General features: G+C 37.3%; 1 long non-coding RNA gene across 1 annotated transcript in view; it reads left to right on the forward strand.

Annotated features, from left to right (window-relative positions):
- The first annotated feature begins 888 nt into the window (after positions 1–888).
- Positions 889–8747, forward strand: part of LOC107711318 (uncharacterized) — a 20184-nt gene continuing 12325 nt past the window's right edge. Inside the window, exon 1 of the long non-coding RNA XR_001636691.1 lies at positions 889–1015. This is a non-coding gene — a long non-coding RNA (uncharacterized LOC107711318). The remainder of the gene's footprint in view (positions 1016–8747) is intronic.

An 8747-nucleotide genomic window follows, 5' to 3' on the forward strand; every position in this document is an offset into this window, starting at 1 on the left:
AACCTGTACCTGTGATTCCTTGATAAATAAAGTTAAAAAGAACAGCATTTATTTTAAAATAAATAATAGAAATACCATTCAAACGTTTGGGGTCCATTATTTTTTTTTCCTTTTTTTCTTTTTTGAAAGAAATTAATAGTTTTTTATTCAGCAAGGATGTGTTAAATTGATTAATAAAAAATGGTGCCGAAGTAAAGACTGGTATTGTTAGAAAGGATTTCTATTTTGAATGTATATTAAAATAGAAAACCGTTATTTTAAATTGTAATAATATTTCACACTATTACTGTTTTTTCAGTATTTTTGGTTTAATAAATGCAGCCTTGGTGAGCAGAAGAGACTTCTTAAAAAAATAAAACGTTTGAACTGCAGTGAATATACACGTTTGTTTGTTTGTTTGCATTTTTTATCAGAAATTAATTTTATCAGTCTTATTTGAACATTTTCAGTGTTAATGCTGGTGGTGATCGACAGCAGATCAAAAGTGACAGTAAAGAGATTTTATAATGGTACAAAAGTTTTATATTTTAAATCAATGCTGTTCTTTTAAATGTTTTGGTAACACTTTATAATAACTTTCATTAATAAATCATTAACAAACATTATATAATGCTTAATGGATCATTAGTTAATAAATATTCACATAGCTATAGATATGAGATAATGTGCTTGTTAATGTTTTCTAATAAACGTATTAAACATTTAACAAATCATTATTTCATGCAAGTTAAAATGCTTACAAATGTCAATAAACTTTTAATTCCATATGTTCAAGCACTTAATGAAAATCTACAAATGATTTTAACAGATGTTATAAAATTATTAAAAGCTTGTGTTAATGCACAACACTGCTGCTGCTACTGAGGTGTGATCCGGGTAAGCTCAGGGCCAGGTTTGGTGGTATGGGTAGGTTTAAAGGTTGGTTAAGGGTCAACAGTGTACAGGGGTCAGTTTGTTTATTATAAGGGAACACTGCTCAATCTGTTTATATTATATTGTTTTGATAAATGAACAAGTATTTTCTTTTAAAAAACATGATTTGTTTTCTCCTGTTTATTTATGATTCAAGGAATATCCTGTTTAATGATATACTAAAGAGTAGTATACTAATGTGAGTGTTGAGGCAATAAAAAAAAAAGCACCAAAATTACAATCTGTTATGTCTTTAGCAAGCATTTAGCTAAACGTAACCAGCCATCCTTCACACAAACCTCGCTACATAATGCCCATAAAGATACTAAATGATTAGTAATAGTTTATAAACATTTACAAATGATGAATAGTTTCAACTTTTAATTGTTCATTAGTAAACATTAACAAGAACATCATCTCATATTTCTAGCTATTTGAATATATATTAACTAATGATCTGTTAAGCATTATATAATGTCTGTAAATTATTTATAAATGAAAGTTATTATAAAGAGCTAGCAATGTTTTATTTTGCAAAGAATATTAGAATGATTTCTGAATGATCGTGTGACACTGAAGAGTGGAGTAATGATGCTGATGAAAATTCAGCTTTGCTGTCATAGGAATAAATTACATTTTAAAACAACTGTTTATTGCAATAATCTTTCATAATATTACAGTTTTACTGAATTGCTTATCAAATAAATACAGCCTTGGTGAGCATAAGAGACTTCTCTCAAAAAAAACAAAAAAACTTTTGAACGGTAGTGTATACATTCACATTCATGACATATTAAGCTGAAAACCCCTAAAGACCTTGATTTAGATCCAATTCACACACATATAAATTGTGGTCCCTCACCATGTGCTAATCTAATTTTGCTCGATTTTCATAATCATCAGATGGCTGCGAGAGCAAAAGTATACATCTCACCATCTGGGTTGACCCGCTTTCCTGCATAGATCTGCATCGCCCCAAGTTCCCAGGCCTCTGACCTGACCCCTGATCTTTGCCCTATGACCCCAAGCGCAGCCATTAGCATCAGAGACAGGGGTGTAACTGGACACTTACTATTACACAGTGGCTGATTAGAGCAGGGCCCGCAGAGCACAGGTATCATGACCTTTCACCTGATAATGAAATTAGCGCTTAGCAGCTTATATTCAGGGTCAGCGAAAAAGGTCAAGCGTGAAAAAGAGAAGCCCTTATTACCAGTCAAGGGTGCCGAGGTCTTGAGGAAATAAGGAGAGATAAGGACAATCTACACACTGCTAATGAGGAACAGACTAGTGGCTCGGACAATAAAGGTCCTTCTGACTAGTAGCACGGTTACAGTCATTTCACTACCCTTGTGTGGCATTAGTACCATAATACAGGTATTCGGCCATGGTAGTCTTACTGGTTAAGTTAGTTAGGAAGCCTGGTGGGAACCCAACATCCAAAACACAACATACAACTAAACACAAAATGACTGACTGACAGGTAGAGAGTGTTTCTGATTGGCTAACTGCGGAGCTGCCCACCCATCTGACTCTTTGCTTGCTGTATAGGTGTGATTCTTCACAGTGTTGAGCAGTAGCAAACTAAATGAATTGGTGATCACAATGTACGGCACATGCAACACTGTTAAGAGATCTGTGATAATCAAACACGCCTTCAGCATTTTCAGCATTCAGAAATCATTGAAAAGCTTGATTCATTCTAGTGGAATGATTCAGTTCATTCTATATGACTCCCTCTCTCAAAAGTGGTGTTGGAAACTATTATTCATTCAAGTGAATCACTTAATTAAACAGCCATCTCTCCAATAAGTAGCACTGGAAGTTTGATTCATTCTAGAAAATTAGTTTGTGAAAAAGAAGATTTGTAAGGTCTAAGATCCCAAAACAGCTAACTGCATTCAATATAAATTTAAGCCAGAATACATTTCTGTTTAATTGCAATTAACATGAAATTAAGTGTCCAAAAAATAAATTTGGGAAAATAAATTACAGCACTTTTTAATAAAGCAAAAGTCAGTCTTTCAGAGATTTAAAAAAAAAAGATTGGTCCCAATGTTGGAAAGCACTACATTAGTTTGTTCTGAAGTTTCCTTTGGTTATGACCTTAACAGCTGCTTGGCAGAAGTGCTGTGGTTTCAGATCATGCCGATAGTCTTGAGGAAAGGCAAGAGCTGGAGTATTGGATGGCTTTCATCTTTCATACTGTGATTGTTATTTCATGGGCTCGTCTCTCAACACTGCACTTTTGAGTCAACAAGGACGTATGCGTGATGCTGTGGCCTCTTGCAGTACTGGGTCATGAGTCAGTGTTATGACACCCAGGACTCCTCTCGAAGCTCTTGTAGACATGCCTGTTCCATAACCCTGCCTCCGGGGGCCCTGACTAACATCCTGCAGAGAAAAACAACTGCCACCCAGGGCCAGGCGTCAGTCCTGAGAGCATGCTCAGTCTAGTGCTTCACACTGCTGATTCAGCAGCTCAGCTATGTAGATAAGAGCTGCCTCATCTCTGAGTGCCTGTGTTTGACAACATGTCACTCAGATGAGTTTGTGGTGTTGTGACTGCACAGCAGTTTAATATGCAGGAGTCTGTGTGACTGACGGCTACACTTTTAGGTAAGTATGTGGATATGCATCAGACTGAATGAATGTGTTTTACAGATGTTTCAGATCTTGAAAGAACGTAAAGAGATGCACATCTTCCATTACTCTTGTTTCTTTTTCAAAGAACTGTCATACACAAATGGATAAAAATTTGATGGATTCAGTAATTGTTCGAGTGGAAAATTCTTAGTGCTGTTGAGCAGGACTATTCCTGTATTAAAATAAATATATAAAATCATCAAATACAATCTCTCTACAATCTAGTTGTCCCTGAGCAGGGGTCGCACACATTTTTGCCAATAAATTTCTATGACTTTTAAGGCAATATTCATGACCCAATGCTCCATTATTTTATGCGAATGTTCAGATTTATCATAGTATATGTTAAGTAAAATTAATGATTATTAATGCTATTTGTTTGCATTCTATTTTTAATAATAAGCACAAGCTGAGACTGCTAGCCATTAGCCTACTCCATGCAGAGAACTTAAGTTCCCTGAGAGGGAACGAGACACCATGTCCCCTTGCCATGCCTTCGGTCTGCCTGTTTCACGTCTCCTTCAGACAACCAAGTTGATGACGTGTTCTGCAGGCGCCCTCTTATATTTCTGGGTGCCCGTCTCTGACATCACAGGCTATAAGGGCCAATAGGATTGGAGTTGTTTCACATGTGCTTCAGACAGATAGGGATCCTGCCAGTCCCTATATTGTCCACTAGAAGACGCAGCGTCTCATTCCGTCTCAGGGAACCATGGTTACATGTGTAACCTGAGATGTTTTCTGGGCGCTCACAGTCACATCCAAAGCATGCGCACATGAAGCCACCTTGCAAACACCTCAAGAAAAGTTCACCTCAAAAAGTTATTGTTTTCATTGTTTCTGACTCATGTAACCTTGCATTTTAATAAATAATGTAACATAAAGACAAGTAAACAGTCAGTAATAAACTAACAAATTACTAGCAATAGCAAAAGAATACAAATGAAACTCATTTAAGACTGCTCTTACGAGGATACTTGCCATAACAGGCATTTTGACTTAATTTAGTGTGCATTTTTCCATTCAAGCGTGAAAAGACGCAAAAGTGAACTTAATTCTTTGTGCACTGTCTGAGACGCGACTCTTGGTGCGTGCGATTTGGGCGTGTGTGCACACAGAAAACAGCATCGCATGAATGCTTAAATTGGCAAGATTTAAAAACACATGCATATGATGAACTTTCGGTGCAAGTCAAAAATAAAGCATTAAACTAAAGGAGGAAATTTTCAAAACGTATGGGGAACATGTACCCACGTCCCCTTCAATTGTATCACTGGTGCGGTCTGTCATTAATGTTAATCAAACAACAAAAGACAAAATCACTCACTGCTCTTGACTGAATAACTTTTGTAACTTTAATTTTAAGGATTAATGTTTTTAATTTGAAGTGAATTTGCTGTTTTTAATTTACAGTTTATTCCATTTCTGCAGTATTTCTGCCCCTGAATACTACTGTTTTCCACCAAAACTGTTTCCAAAATGAAATCCAGGTCCTGAGTTTAATTGATAATACTGTCTAAACAAATTACAGTTCTTAGCATTCGGGCATTTAGTGATTATGTAACTATGGTTACATGCGCAACCCGAGACGTTCCCCTTTTAGGGAACTCACGCTGCGTCCTCTAGCGAACACTATGAGGAACGAAATGCTAACTATGCCATGCCGTGGCGCATGCCTGTTCACCTGGTGAGAGAGCATTCAAGCACAAGACGACTCACACGCTGTTTTCTGTACTGCACACACATCCAAAGTGCGCACACAGAAAAAAATATGTTAATCTGATTTTAAACCATTCAAGTCAGGAAGGCTCGCGTTCTGTTTTCTCTGTTACACACACAGGCAAGACGTGCTTACAGGAAGTCACCGCTCTCATACCATGTAGTGCGTCATACTGAACTGAGTCCAATTCCATGTCTTTTTGCATTTGAAAGGACAAATACACACAAAAATATTTCAAAATATCCTCGTAAACACAGTAGGTTATGTCTTAAGTGAACATAAACAGTTGAGAAAGAAAACACATGTGTAACAGTATATTGGATCTGTGCAGCTCTTAAAGTGACAGTAACCTATTTCTGCTGCAGTCTCTATAGCATTAATCAAACAAAAGACAGAACATTCACTCGCTTTACTTGACTGAATAACTTTTGTAACTATATTTGTAATGTATATTTATTACAGTTGCTGTACCTGAATACCTGGATTCCATGACTTTTCCAGGTTTTTCATGACCTTACGAACCCTGGAGCTCAGATAAATTCAGGTTTGTTTTCAGGCCTGTTTTTCTTGCATGACCATAACATATTGAGCAAATTACCTAGAAAAAAATTGGAATATTATATGGTATTTTCACAGCATTTCTCATGTATTTAGAACACTGTCAAATACTGTAACTAAAGCTACATTTCTGCACCTTTTTTACTAACTTTCTGGGTAAAATGGAACAAAACCGTTGGTGTTTCGAATTACTGCCAGCTGGCATTCCAAGCGACATAGCAAGGAAATTAAATCAATAAGGAGAGCCAGATTCAAGAGAAGAAGGAGAGGAGAACTGCTCAAAATGATCACTGTAATAAAAGCATCTATTCTCACCTTAATTAACATCCTCCTTTAAAAGATACGTTGTGGTCGTGCTTTGGAACAGGTGGCAGTGCACTGCTACGAACATGTAGGGGGGGCTGAAGTGAATATAGAGTCCCAGGTCTGGGTTCGGCCTGCATGTTCCTGTCCCATTCCTGCTCTCCCCCTCTGTGCTTTCCTGTCAGTTCTCTGCTGTCCTACAATAAAGGCAAAAAGCCAATAAAAAAGATATAGAAAATACAGAAGAAAAAAACACACAGAAGATTTCTCATGTAATTTTTCCATTTTAAATTAATTTAATTATTGATAAACAATCAGTGTTCAAAATTATTGGATTAATCTGTGCAGAAGGACAGTGACTTTCTCCTCAAGCCACTTGCAATTTATGTTTCCGCCACAGATGGCAATAGAGAGCCCAAAATTCATACTGCATCTTTAAAAGCCCCGATTTCAAAGTCCCTTTAAGGCAAGTCATTTCACTCTGTGGCCATCTTTAAAACACCTCTCGGGCAGCTATTTCAATCATGCAAGTACAACTCCTATCTCTTTGAATGGAGAAACATCACATTTTCCAAAGTTGTTTACCAAGCTCATGATTCAATTTCACCTTTAAAATTAATGAAATCTGACAACAGCTATTTCATGAATTTTAGAAAATTAACCGTTTAAGAAAATTAACTGTTAGATTGCAGAGTAAGAAAGAATTACAAATGATAATACAGTGTTTTACACCTCTCAATCATCTCGATGTATTCAACTGACAAATTCAACCTCTGGATGACGCAGCCTACTAAATGACATGCAGCTAATAGCAACTGGAGCTTCTAATGGCAGCTGCAGTGACAGACTTCACCAATTAGCGATTGGCTCTTTTAATTAGAAGGCAGGACTGTTCTGCCATATTGTGTGTTGCACTTTTCCCCATATAAGTAATATGAGTGCACTATCTTTGTATATCAAAAGTCTTTGCTGATATACAAGTGAAATCGAAGAACGAACTGGTGTAAACAAAACCAGGCCAAAATGAAGTTTGTTTGAAGTTCATTTCAGGACAAAACGGCTCCCCAAAGCACACTTTCCGGAAAGAGTTTGCTCTGGCTCGTAAACACCTTTGACCTGGACCATTGGTCCGTGACAATTACATAATAGGTAGGTGTGTTTGAGGTGTTCACAAAACAGTATACAGCTGCTCAGGTATTTCAGACTGCTTTTTACCCCTAAGTGAAGAACAAAAAAGAACTTCACTAGAAGTATATCAGTACCTTTAAAATAATTGTTAACACAAAAATTGTAATTGTCATCGTTTACTTCCACGTGTGGACCAGAAAAAAAGGTAATACAGGTTTGGAATGATATGTGGGAGTAAAATAAATTTTCATTTGTGGGTGAACTATCCCTTTAAAAATTATACATAATGTTCAAATTATTCACATGCATAGCACATGACCTGCCATAATGTCAACATTCAGACAAAAGACATTGCCTTCTTTGTAATTACAGAGATTCCAACCCCATCAGAATCAGCAAATGACATCACAGACATCCATGTTAATAATGGTTTAGAAAACTAATCCTGTCTGAATGGAGCTTTTGTCCCACACACACACACACACACACACACACACACACGCACACAGAGAAGAGCATTTGACCAGATGATAATAAATAGCAGATAATATTGGTACATAATGAAAGCCTTGGCCAGTCATAGTTTAATCTCTGCCCCGCAGGGTTTTATGGGAAAACATTTCTGGACCCATTGCAGGTGGGGACAGTAAAATTCAGAAGCGCTCTAATTTTAGCATGTATCTTTAATTGTTCAGCACATGACGTATGACCTCATAAACGACTCGCAGGCATTTGGAGAGTCAACAAAACCAGGAACTTACTGAAGGAAAAAAATGAACCCAGTGCTTTATGACAACGTACGAAAACAGCAGCCATTTAAAAAAAAAAAAAATAATTAAAAAAAACGAAGCACACAGACTTTTATTCTCCACATGTCCTGTTTACTTAAAGAATTCAGAATGTTTTGACCTCGCTGGTATTTATAAACAGCAGATGGAAGTCCCCTTGTCCCCAAAACCCCCTCTGGATGTGAGTTGCAATAAGATGATGTGCATGAAAGCGAGGGACAGAAAGAAAGAGAGATTTTCATGTCTATTTTTGGCTCGGCGTGACATGATGTGGATTGCATCAGTTCTATTAGATAAGCACAGCCGTGTGGACTGCACAGAAACGATCTTCATCTTATCTCCCAAGGTCTTCATCTCTTTCAGGGGGTCGGTTCATTAAGAGTCCTTACGAGACACGCATGCTAATCTTCAGCACATCATCTAAGGACTAACTCGTCTGATAAAGCAATGTGATTAATTGCAGCCAGAAGAGAAAAGACGAGATGTGACGAGAAGCAGAAAGAAGAGGAAAACAGTCTGCGAAAGAGAAGAAAGCGAGAGTGATTAAAGGACTCTCACACAGTGACTGGCCCTCAGGTGAACCTGGTTCGTGGTGTTCTTATCATCTTCCTGTGAGGGAGTGAGGAAAGAGAAGTCATTAGTTTGAGTTCTCCGTCTGTGCTGGTGTGTGTGTGTGTGTGGGGGGGGGGGGG

Source organism: Sinocyclocheilus rhinocerous, unplaced genomic scaffold (assembly GCF_001515625.1).
Source record: "Sinocyclocheilus rhinocerous isolate Xijiao unplaced genomic scaffold, SAMN03320098_v1.1 scaffold86, whole genome shotgun sequence".
Classification (NCBI taxonomy): Eukaryota; Metazoa; Chordata; class Actinopteri; order Cypriniformes; family Cyprinidae; genus Sinocyclocheilus; species Sinocyclocheilus rhinocerous.